The sequence below is a fragment of the Cervus elaphus genome, chromosome 32 (genome assembly GCF_910594005.1).
Source record: "Cervus elaphus chromosome 32, mCerEla1.1, whole genome shotgun sequence".
Taxonomy (NCBI): domain Eukaryota; kingdom Metazoa; phylum Chordata; class Mammalia; order Artiodactyla; family Cervidae; genus Cervus; species Cervus elaphus.
Window position 1 is genome coordinate 32,787,658 of NC_057846.1, and position 12,161 is coordinate 32,799,818.

The following is a 12,161-nucleotide window of genomic DNA, read 5'->3' on the forward strand; positions in this document are numbered from 1 at the left end:
AAGACAAAAGACTAGAGTGATGCATCTACAAGCCAAGGAACACTAAGGACTGTTAGCAAACCAGAGGCTACAAAGAGACAGGGAGGGAACCTACCCCTACAGGTTTCAGAGGATGCACAATCCTGCTGAGGTCTTGATTGCAGACTTCTAGTCCCCAGAACTCTGAGACAATAAATTTCTGTTTTTCTCAGTCACCCAGTTTGTGATAATTTGTCATGGCAGGTCTAGAGAACTAATGCAGTTCTAGTGATAGATTAATCTCAAAAGAAGATGAAAAATGACATACTGTCCAAAGCACTGCCCAGTATCCAATTCTTCTTATTTTTTTTAATAAATAATTTATTTATTTGGCTGCATTGGGTCTTGGTTGTAGCATGCAGAATCTTTAGTTGTGGCAGGTAAGATCTAGTTCCCTGAACAAGGATAGAACCCAGGCCCCCTGCATTGAGAGTGTGGAGTCTTAGCCACTGGACCACCAGGGAAGTCTGTATTCAATTCTTCTCTGGGTAAGTCACTTCTTACTATACAATAAATTGGGTGTGCAAGAGATGATCTCCATCCTCCAGACCAATGGGCAACATTTCCAGTTGTTACATTAACAGTGTTATAATTATGGCCACAGTTCTACACCATAGAAGCTGTGTGAGTCGCTCAGTCCTGTCTGACTCTTTGGGACCCCATGGACTGTAGCCCGCCAGGCTCCTCTGTCCAGGGGAATTCTCCAGGCAAGAATGCAGAGTGGGTTACCATGCCCTCCTCCAGGAGATCTTTCCAACCCAGGGACCAAACCCAGATCTCCCACAATGCAGGCAGATTCTTCACCAACTCAGTCACCAGGGAAGCCCAATTACTATCTAAAAAAATAAGGCTTTTGTACTTAGTTTCTTAGGGATCCTCATTTGAAAACACATGCTTTTGGTTCCATAAAAGACAATAGGGAGAAAGGTGAATGGTATAATGTAATCTATCACCACTATGGAGAAAGTATTTTAATGTATTTCTTCCTAGTATCCATCCATCACAAGCAATTTTTTAAAGCACAGTAAATCAAATTCAAATAATGTTGAAGAAAAGAAATAACAAAAAGGGGAAATGAATGAATAGAAAATACAAAACAAAAAAATCAACAATGTCAAAAGTTGGTTCACATTTAAATGTGACAGATACTGAGTACAACTGATAAGAAAAAGAGAGATAAGATACAAACTGTGAATATTGGAAATGGAATAGGGACATTACTGTAGATTAAACAGATGCTAAAATCTGATAAGATATTATAGATAACATTATGCCAACAAATTGACAATTTAGATAAAATATATACATTCAAAGAAAAACACAATTTAATAAATTGACAGAGAGATAAATTAAAAATTTTTTAAATGTATCTATTAAGCAAATTGAATCTGCAGTTTAAAACTCTCTCACAAGGAAAACACTAGGGCTCTATGGTCTTGTTAGTAAATTCAGGAGTAACACCAGTCTTAAAAAACCGTCCATAGAATTTAAGAGCAAAAGCCGTCTTTAACTCGTTTTGTGAGGTCAGCATAACCTAACAATGACATTACAAGAAAGGAAAACTACAAGACGATATTTCTCATGAGCATTAGTGCTAAAATCCTAAACAACATGCTAGCCAAGACCCCAAGACCTCTATAGAAAACCATAAAGTACTTTCACAAAAATTAAAGTGGTCCTAAATAAATAGATAAACCATATTCACCTATTAGAAAACTTGCTATTATAAAAATAGAAATTCTAGGGAATTCCCTGGCAGGTCACTGGTTTGGACTCCTTGCTTTCACTGCTGAGGATAGGAGTTCGATTCCTGGTCCAGGAACTAAGACCCACAAGCTTCGTGGTGTGGCCAAAAAGAAAAAAGAATTTCTCACACAAATAGATATATAGATTCAAGGAAATACCAGTCAAAATCCCAGAAGGTTTATTTCTGTGAAAATATACTCTAAAGTTTAGAAGAATAAAGGAATAGCCAAGACAACCTTGAAGAAGAAAGTTGTAGGATTTCCCTCCTAAATGCCAAGACTTAATACAAAGCTGGAATAGTTATAACAGCATGCCATTGGCACAAGGATGGATAAATAATTGGACTGCTGGAAGTGGATAGAAATAGCAAATAAACACAAGAAAAGATGCTCAAAATCACTCATTATTAGAGAAATGCAAATCAAAACTACAGTGAGGTATCAGTGCTGGAGATGCTCCAACAATAAATGCTGGAGAGGGTGTGGAGAAAAGGAAATCCTCTTGCATTGTTGGTGGGAATGTGCAATTGATTCCACAGCCACTATGGAAGACAGTACGGAGATTCCTTAAAAAACTAGGGATAAAACTACCATATGACCCAGCAATCCCACTACTGGGCATATATCCTGAGGAAACCATAATAGAAAAAGACACATGTACCCCAATGTTCATTGATTGCAGCACTATTCACGATAGCTAGTACATGAAAGCAACCTAGATGTCCATCCACAGATGAATGGATAAAGGAGCTGTGGTACATATACACAATGGACTACTACTCACTCATAAAAAGGAACACATTTGACTCAGTTCTAATGAGGTGGATGAACCTAAAGCCGATTACACAGGGGGAATTAAGTCAGAAAGAAGTGAACAGAGAATCCAGAAATAGATAAATATAGATACTTGATTTATGACAAAGGTGACACTGCAGTACAACATGGGAAATTATGATTTTTCAATAAACTAAGTCAGTTGGATATCCATATGGAAAAACCATACTATGATTTCTGCCTCACATCATATTAAAAAAATGAAGTCTAGACTATTTCAGATTTAAATATGAAAGGCAAAACAGTAATGCTTCTAGATGAGAGAAAATCTTCATAAACTGAGGAAGCAGATTTCTCAACTGTACACAAAAAACACTGACCATAAAGATTAAAAAAAAAAAAAAAGAACATACTGGACTTCAGTAAAATTAAGAATTGTGTCCATCAAAAAGCAACGCTGAAAGTGAAAAGGCAAGATTCAGAATGAGATAAATATCCATCAAAAAATAACACTGAAAGAGGAAAGGCAAGACACAGAATGGGATAAATACACACATGTATATTTAGGATGTCGAGGATATATAACTCCGAATATATAAATAATTCCTAAAATCAATAGGAAAAAATGAGCAAAGGACTTGAATATACACGTCACGAAAGACAAAAATCAAAATGGCCAATAAACATATAAAAAGTTTTTCAATGTCAGTAGTCAGCAGGGAACATAAAACCACAGTGAGATAGCACTGCTCATCCACCGCAATGGGTAACATGAAAAAGGGCGAAGTTACCAAGTGTTGGTGAAGATGCTGATGAACGCTTATCCACTGTGGGCTGGGAATATAAATTAGCACAGCAACTTGAGTAAACTGCTTGGTGCTATCTATATGTATATCAGGATATACATACCCTGAAAGTAAAAGCTGCTCAATCGTGTCCAACTCTCTGTGACCCTATACAGTCGATGGAATTCTCCAGGCTAGAATACTGGAGTGGGTAGCCTTTCCCTTCTCCAGGGGATCTTCCCAACCCAGGGGTCAAACTCAGGCCTCTTGCATTACATACAGGTAGATTCTTAATCAGCTGAGCTACAAGGGATGCCCAAGAATACTGGAGTGGGTAGCCTATCCCTTCTCAAGAGGATCTTCCCGACCCAGGAATCGAACCAGGGTCTCCTGCATTGCTGGCGGATTCTTTACCAACTGAGTTATCAGGAAAGCCCTAAATGCTGGAGTGGGTTGCCATTTACTTCTTCCAGGGGACCTTCCCAACCCAGGGGTCGAACTTGGGCTTCCTGCTTTGCAGGCAGATTCTTTACCACTGAGCCACCAGGAAAGCCCTATACATATCTTATGGCCTAGTGCGCTTACTCCTAGGTATACATCCAACTATAATATATACCAGCAGTTGCCAAACAGATATACAAGAATATTGAGAGTAGTGCCATTCCTAATAGCCCCCAAAATAAAACAACTTCATGTCCATCAAAATAAAATGGATAAACTGGAACACAACACAGCAATGAGAATAAACCAAATATTGTTACACACACTAACACAGACAAACCTCATAAACATATATTGAACAAAAGAAGCTAGATATTGAGTTAGCCAAAATGTTCATATGGATTTTTCCATAAGATGTTACTAAAAAGTCCAAACAGACTTTTTGGCCAAACCAATACAAAAGGGAACATACTCTACATAAATAAACTTTATGTGAAGTTTATTATATAGAGTTGAAGACTGGAAAAACGAATCACAGGTGATAGAAGGCAGGGGGCAGGGAATGAGCGGAAGAGGATCTGAACAGACTAATAGGGGAGCTGGTGACGGTATGTCCTTGATTTGAATGAAGGTATGTTATGAAAATTAATCAAGCTACATGTTGATTATTATTGCACAAACATAAAGGTTTCTGCATTTATCTGTTTATATAATTTAATACCAATTCTCCTTGAAAAATGCATCTCACTGATAGTGGGTCTTACAAAACCACTGGACTTTAAAATCTGGTGAATTCTTAGATTTAAGGGTCAAGGGAGAATGGCTGACTTACCCTTGATAGGCAAGGGGCAAGAAATGGGGCTGGGAGGATAAACTCTGGCAACACTGTGGTGGTCTCTCAATGTAATCTCAGGGATTTGAGAATGTATTCAGTGAACCCCAGAGGGTGAGATGGAACTCGGGGAGTCAATATTTACCAGATTCATGTTTACAGAAAAAAATCTTATACCAAGATCCAAAATAAATTGAAAATGGAGAGGGGAGAGAAGACACAGAGAGACTAGGTAAGATGCTGTCAAAGTAACAAGGAAAGAAATGAAAGCCTGAGATGGCAAAGAAGTAGAATGTGTGTGTTTTCACCCTGCCCATCCAGGTCTGCCCTTGATCTGGACCTACCCAGTAAACAAGAACACTGGTTATGCCTGGAAAGCTGCCACCTCTTCAGCCCAGGAGCATCTTCATGTTGATGGCTAGCAGGAGAGGGGCTGGCCCCCAGGGCAGCTGCTGTCAGACTGTTTTTATCCTGATGAGTTCTTGGGTGCTAGTTCTTGTCATGCTTCACATCTCAAGGTACATTCAAGCGTGGCATTTCCTAGGAAGTTAAAAGAGAAAGTCATGTTATCTGTTGAAAAATCACAGGACAGAAACTGCAAGAAGAAAAGATCTGAGGACTACAAAGGCGGATTGATGTTTTTTGACACTAACTTCTTCAGTTGGGTAATACAGTCTGAAGTTTCAGGTAGACTGGAAAGGTTTTCTGGTCTCTTTGATGGATCTTTGCGCATAAATACCCTGTTCATGAATGGAAGGGGGATTTCTGATGTCCACAGGGCTGGAAGAATTCTTGTTATATATAAAACCATAAACAAATTACAGCATTTCCTATCCTTTTCCCCTGTTTCCAGATAGATAGATGACAGACAGACAGATAGATAGATAGATAGGTAGATAGGTAGATAGAAAGATAGACAGAGATCTTAAGGAGTTTGTTCACATGATTATGGAAAGTTTGGCATATCCAAAATCTGCAGGGTGAGTTAGACACCCAGGAAGATAACCAAGACATCTGAACACCTGCTTTCCTTCTGGGAGTTGAGACATACAGTGCCATCCACACAGAGACTGCCTCTGTGAGCAGCTCCCAGTAAAACCTCGGGCATGGAGTCTCTAATGAGCTCCCTGGTGGACAGCATTTTGCAAGTGTCATCACAATGACGAAGTAAGCACATCCTATGCAAGTCCACTGGCAGAGGACACTTGGAAGATTGCATCTGGTCCCCCAGACTTTTATTGCATATTTCTTTTCCCTTTGCTGATTGTGCGCTGCATCTTTTTCTGTAATAAATCATAATTGTGATCATGACCAGACATGGACTTCTGTGAGTCCTCCTAGTGAATCATCAAACCTGGTGGTGATCTTGAGAACCCCCAACCCAGGGTAGTACAAGAACCCATCCTATTCCTTTTCCCCACTGAACTGCACTGAAATGCGTAACGAGAGTAAATCACATATTGTATTAAAAGAACATTATAGCGGGTAATATAAAAACAGCTCAAGAGGAACTAGTGATTATATAGTATTTGGGGAATAAAAAGTACTAAAAAATACAAAGTAATGATAATAAGACAAATTATACTTTTCCATTAATTCCAAAGGGCATTTTCACTGATTTTCACAGAAAACAAATTTAATTATGTATGTCCATCAAGAACTATTGTAAATCTTTTAAATAGATCCAGAATATTTTTAGTGAGGATAAGCATAGAGATCCATTAACCAAAGGGAAAAATGTTTAGGGACAAGTGAATGAAATTTCAAGCCTAATAGGTTTTGAAATCAATTTATTAGAATTATAAGGAAATCTTTCATGTATAATGATCTCTGGGTTTTGCTTAATAGTCACACTAATTAACTTCTCAAATTCAATAAAAGTGTAGGAAATTTACTTATGTTCAGTTCTTGACAAATAAATCATGGTAATTACATATTCACATGGCCAATGATAATTCCTCTAATTCAGTCTAATAGCAAGAGTTCTTTTAGATAATTATTCTTTTTTAAAAAAGAAAAAAATCACATGTATAAAATGACTCTACTGATTAGAAGTTTTGAGGCTTTGTTATGATGTATGAACAAGAGTTTCTGAAATCTTCAAGTCAGTAGTAACATCCTTCCAGGTCCAGATTTAGTAAGATGTGTATTCACAGGACATTATAACACATCCAGATGTGATCTCTGGAGGGTGGGGGTTGAAGGTGTTGGGTGACTTAGAACAGGGATTTTTCAATTTCAGGTCTGCATTGACTTCTACTGTTGCTTCATGGGGAACAAGGTAATATATCAAAATCCCAGGAAAACCATAGATGATGAATATCAAAAGCCTAAGAAGTGATTAAAATCTAAGAAGTAAACCATTCACCAAGCAAATTTTTCCCATCTTTTATACCACGAATAAGACTGGGATTCCATCACTTAACATATGTAATCTAAAACAGTGATTTTCAAAGTATTATTCTCAGATCATCATCACCTGGGAACTTGTTAAGAATATTAAAAAAAAAAGAATATAAATTATTTAACAACAAAGACAAACCAATTGAAAAATGGGGAAAGGACTAAAATAGGCATTTCTGATAGATGGATAGATAGATAGAGGTAAACAGTACATGTGTGCAAATGGTCAATAGGCACATGAAAAGATACTCAATATCACTAGCTGTAGTGTAAGTGCTTGACTTTCAATTCCTGAGGCATTCATTTCAAAAGATATCCATTCTGAGTAAACACGTTGCCAGCTCTATGACACAGTTATTAATATTAAAAAACCAACCAGATAAGGGACCAGACTGTCCCCACCCATGGTGGTCCCCTTTTGGAAAGCCCAAGGAAATCAAGATAATTGATTGAGTTATCCCTTTGAATGACCCCACTTCTCCCTTTTTTGTGCTATGATTCCTGCTCTTATGCTTTCAATTAGCCAACAAATAGTGAATCCAAGAAACTCTAGAGACACCTCACTCTCAGACCCTAATAAAGGCAGAGCCCAAGCTCTAAACTCTCTTTTCACCCATGACCTCACTGTGGCCCTTGGTTGTGCGATATATCCTCCAGGACTTGAGTTAAAAGCATCTTCCTCAAAGTCCCCTGGTGGTTTTTGCTGAAGTATGTCCTGCGATCATAACAACCAGAAGAACTGGTCCAGTTGTAAGTAGGGTCTCCCAGTGGGAAAACGTCTATGAAGATCGCTAGAATTAACATGTGCCCAGTGAGTTCAGCAGGCATTCCAATGGAGAGCACTACCCCCAGGAGGCTTGGGACCTATGGAACATTAATCATCAGGAAAATGCAAATCAAAGTCACAGTGAAATACCAGTTCCAACCCATTAGAATGAAAATGTAAAATATTAAAAAAAAAACTAGAAAATAGTAAAATTTGGTGAGGATGTGAATAAACAGCAACCCTTGAGCACTGCTGCTGGGAATATAAGGTGGGGCCACTCTGGAAAATGATATGGAAAAGCTAAACAGAATTATCAAATGATCTAGCAATTCTACTTCTAGTTATATATCCAAAGAAATTGAAAGCAGGAACTCAAACAGATACTTGTATATCGATCTGCATAGCAGCATTATCCACAGTAGCCAAAAGGTGGGAGTGACCTAAATGTCCATTGACAGATGAATGAATAAATAAATGTAGTTTATACTTAAAATAGAATATTACTTAACTTTAAAAAGGGATTAAATTCTGATTCATGCATGTTCACGCAACATGCATGAACTTTGATCTTACTGTGTGAAGCCAGAATGAAAGGACAAAAACCAATTCCACTTAAATATGGTGCAAAGCCACAGCTGGAGACATCCAAGACAAACAGACTAGGCCTTCTCAACCTCAAAGGACAGTGAAGTCTAATCTTAACATTTGAGTTCTCACCCTCTCAGTAGGCAGCAGTAGGCAGGAAGAACTGATTCATTAACAGTCATAAGCAACCCTGGGAGATCTAGAGCGTATTTGGAGAGGAGAAACCTAGGAAGAGTTGGACTTCTTAATCACCTGGCAAGTGAAAGGGTACAAATTTGGGTATAAATATGTGACCATATTTTATTGTTGCAGATCAGTAAGGCCCAGACTCTTGTGTTACAAAAGGGAAATAATAATGAGATGTGATTCTCAGCAAGGTTTTTTTTCAACTATCTTCTTACACACGTTCTTCCCATGGTACTTGTCTGCAATAAATCATAGAGGGAAAGAGTTTCGGCAGCCGATTCAATAATATCTAAATATCCCTGGCAATAGAGAAGCCAGGCATTCAAGAAAAGTAAAATAGGAAATAAAACAGGAAGAACAGAGACTTTCAAATCAGACAAACAGAGGGTGGTAGGTTCTCCAGGGGTTCCCTGGGGGCTTCATTTCTTCGTGATACTTTGAGAAGCATTGTAGCCTGTACTTGATTAATGGATGATATTAGCATTCCTGTTATATGATGGCAGTAGATCTGTGAAGGAGAAGGCAATGGCACCCCACTCCAGTACTCTTGCCTGGAGAATCCCAGGGACGGGGGAGTCTGGTGGGCTGCAGTCCATGGGGTCGCTGAGTCAGACACGACTGAGCAACTTCACTTCCACTTTTCACTTTCATGCATTGGAGAAGGAAATGGCAACCCACTCCAGTGTTCTTGCCTGGAGAATCCCAGGGACGGGGGAGTCTGGTGGGCTGCCATCTATGGGGTCGCACAGAGTCGGACACGACTGAAGCGACTTAGCAGCAGCAGCAGCAGACCTGTGAAAGGGGCTTCCCCAGTGACTCACTGGTAAAGAATCCGCCTGCAATGCAGGAGATGCAGGAGCTTCGGGCTCAATCCCTGGGTCGGGAAGATCCCCCAGAGAAGGGAATAGCAACCCACTACAGTATTCGTGCCTGCAGAATCCCATTGACAGAGGAGCCTGGTGGGCTGCAGTCCACGGGGTCGCAAAGAGTCAGGCATGACTAAAGCAACAGAACAGCAGCAACAGCAGACCCGTGAAAGAAGTGCATTTAGTAAACTCTCATACTGCTTACTCACATCTGCTTTGTTTTTTAATTTTTTAATTGGAGGATAACTGCTTTACAATTTGGGGTTTTTTTTAAGAAAAGATTTTAAAAATATGAACCATTTTTAAAAAGCCTTCATTGCATTTGTTACAATGGTGCTTCTGCTCTATATTTTGGGTTTTTTTTTTTTTTTTGTCTGCGAGGCATAAGGGATCTTAGCTCCCAGATCCTATATGGGGATGAACCTGCAACCCCTGCACTGTAAGTCAAATTCTTAACCATTAGACTGCTGGGGCAGTCCCAACTTACATCTGCTTTGATTTCACAACACCCCATAAGCACCCTGAGTATTCTCAATAGGGACCAAGAGTCACTTGATTCTCTATTTTAATCCCATTGTCTCTGTCACTTTGGAGCACCTCCTCCTCCACTAATAATAACCACTCTTATTAGCAGACCTCTTTGGGTATCCTCTACTTCTTCAAGTCTGAATAGTGATGATTATGTATTTCCAATCTTAATCAAGGCTTAAGATATTAAGTCAGCCCAATCAATAGAAACTTCGTATAATTCAAGTTGAGCACCTCTTATTTTGCTTTAGAAAAGCCGTAACGATGCTCTCGCTTCATAGAAAGGGTTGGCTGAAGTCTAAAGATTTTCAATAAGTTCAAATTGCCAGAGAGATTTGTTTCTCTGAGGGTTTGAAAGAAAAATGATGAAAAGAACTTGAGAGTACTGTATAGGAAAGAATTATAAAGGTAATTATCCATATTAGTCACATTTTATCCGTTTTCTTTCTCTGCTTTTTTTTTTTCCCTAAAAAACTAGAAAAGGGATCCAATAAAAACACTGAAATCTGTGAGATTTTCAGTGTCGTACAAAATAACAGAACTACTATTTAATGAAGGTGTGATTCCATGAAGCTTTCAACACAGTAGAGTCATACATACTTGCAGCCCACTGCATATGAGGACCCATATGCAGGGGTGATAATGGTATTAATCTGCTCTTGGGATGTAAATTAAAAATGGCAGTGCTGTAACTGCCAGTTACTGTTCAAATGTTCTGTCCAAGTTAGGGGTTGAGATGACACTCCCTAAAGATACGGATCACTGGTGTTCATAAGAACTTCTTCTCGGGTGCCCTTGGGTTGGCAAGGAGCTCATCAGGGGAGATGGTGGTGTGAATCTGGGCACTTTGCTCACAGAGTGGAAACAACGATGCTGCATTCGATCTGCCTCTAGAAGCACGGGAGGCCTGGGAGCCCTGAGGGCAGCTCCTTCCATGATCTTAATGCCATTAATACCACTCACCATTTAAAACAAGATCTTGGTAATCAATGATGGTGCTTCATGAATACACACCACACCTAACCGGCTGATTGGTGTTTGCTGGAGATCTGTGAGAATTTCGGTGTTGTACAAAGTAACAGAACTACTATTACTGAAGGTGTAAGTCCATGAAGCTTTAAACATAGTAGAGTTGTACGCATTTGCAACCCTCTGCATGTGAGGAGTTCATTAGTAAAGTCTTATCTTTTTGTTTTTAAATTTTTGTTTTTAAATTTTTAAATTGGGGGATAATAGCTTTACAACATTGTCGTGTTTTTTTTTTTAAAGATTTTTAGTGATAGTCAAAGCATGTAATAATCTATATGGTCCAGCCACCAACCTGTCATGTCAACCTGACAGATGTCAGTCAACAACCATTGCAGCCCTACTACTGCTTTTTTTTTTTTTTTAATTATTTTATGTTGGAGTACAGATGATTAACAATGTGTGTTGTGTTAGTTTTAGGTATGTGGGAAAGTAATTTAGGTGTACATGTATCTATTATTTTTCTAATTATTTTCCTATTCAGGTTATTATAGAATATTGAGCAGAGTGCCCCATGCAGTACATCCTCGTTGGTTTTCTATTTTAAATACAGCAGTGTGTACATGTCAATTCCAGACTCCCAGTCTATCTCTCTCTTCCACCATTTCCCTCTGGTAACCACAAGTTTGTTCTCTGAGTCTGTGAGTCTGTTTCTGTTTTTTAAGTAAGTTCATTTGTATCATTTCTATTTAGATTCCACATATAAGGGATGTCATAGGATATTTCTCTCTGACTTACTTCACTCAGTATGACCCTCTCTAGGTCCATCCATGTTGCTGCAAATGGCCTTATTTCATTCTTTTTAATGGCTGAGTAATATTCTATTGTATACATATAAAACATCTTACAACATCTTCTTTATGCAATCCTCTGTCAGTGGACAACTAGGTGCTTCTCTGTCCTGGCTGTTGTAAAAAGCACGACAATGAACATTAGGGTACACGTATCCTTTAGAACCATGTTTTCTTTGGATATATGCCCAGGAGTGGGATTGCTGGATCGTATGGTAGCCCTATTCTTAGTTTTTTAAGGAACCTCCATACTCTTCTCCCATAGTGGCTGCACCAATTTACGTTCCCACTAACAGTGTAGCCCGACTGCTGCTTTCAGCTGAACGGCAGTCCTGCTTATGCTGGATTCTTTAGAATCCGGGCACATTGTAGGAGATCGGCCACAGTCAGTCAGTTCAATCACTCAGTCCTGTCC

At 39.0% G+C, this 12,161-nt stretch overlaps 1 long non-coding RNA gene across 1 annotated transcript in view; it reads right to left on the bottom strand.

Annotated features, from left to right (window-relative positions):
• Nucleotides 1-12,161, bottom strand: part of LOC122688078 — an 85,181-nt gene that overhangs the window by 44,153 nt on the left and 28,867 nt on the right. The window contains exon 2 of the long non-coding RNA XR_006339320.1: nt 4,940-5,135. This is a non-coding gene — a long non-coding RNA (uncharacterized LOC122688078). The remainder of the gene's footprint in view (nt 1-4,939; nt 5,136-12,161) is intronic.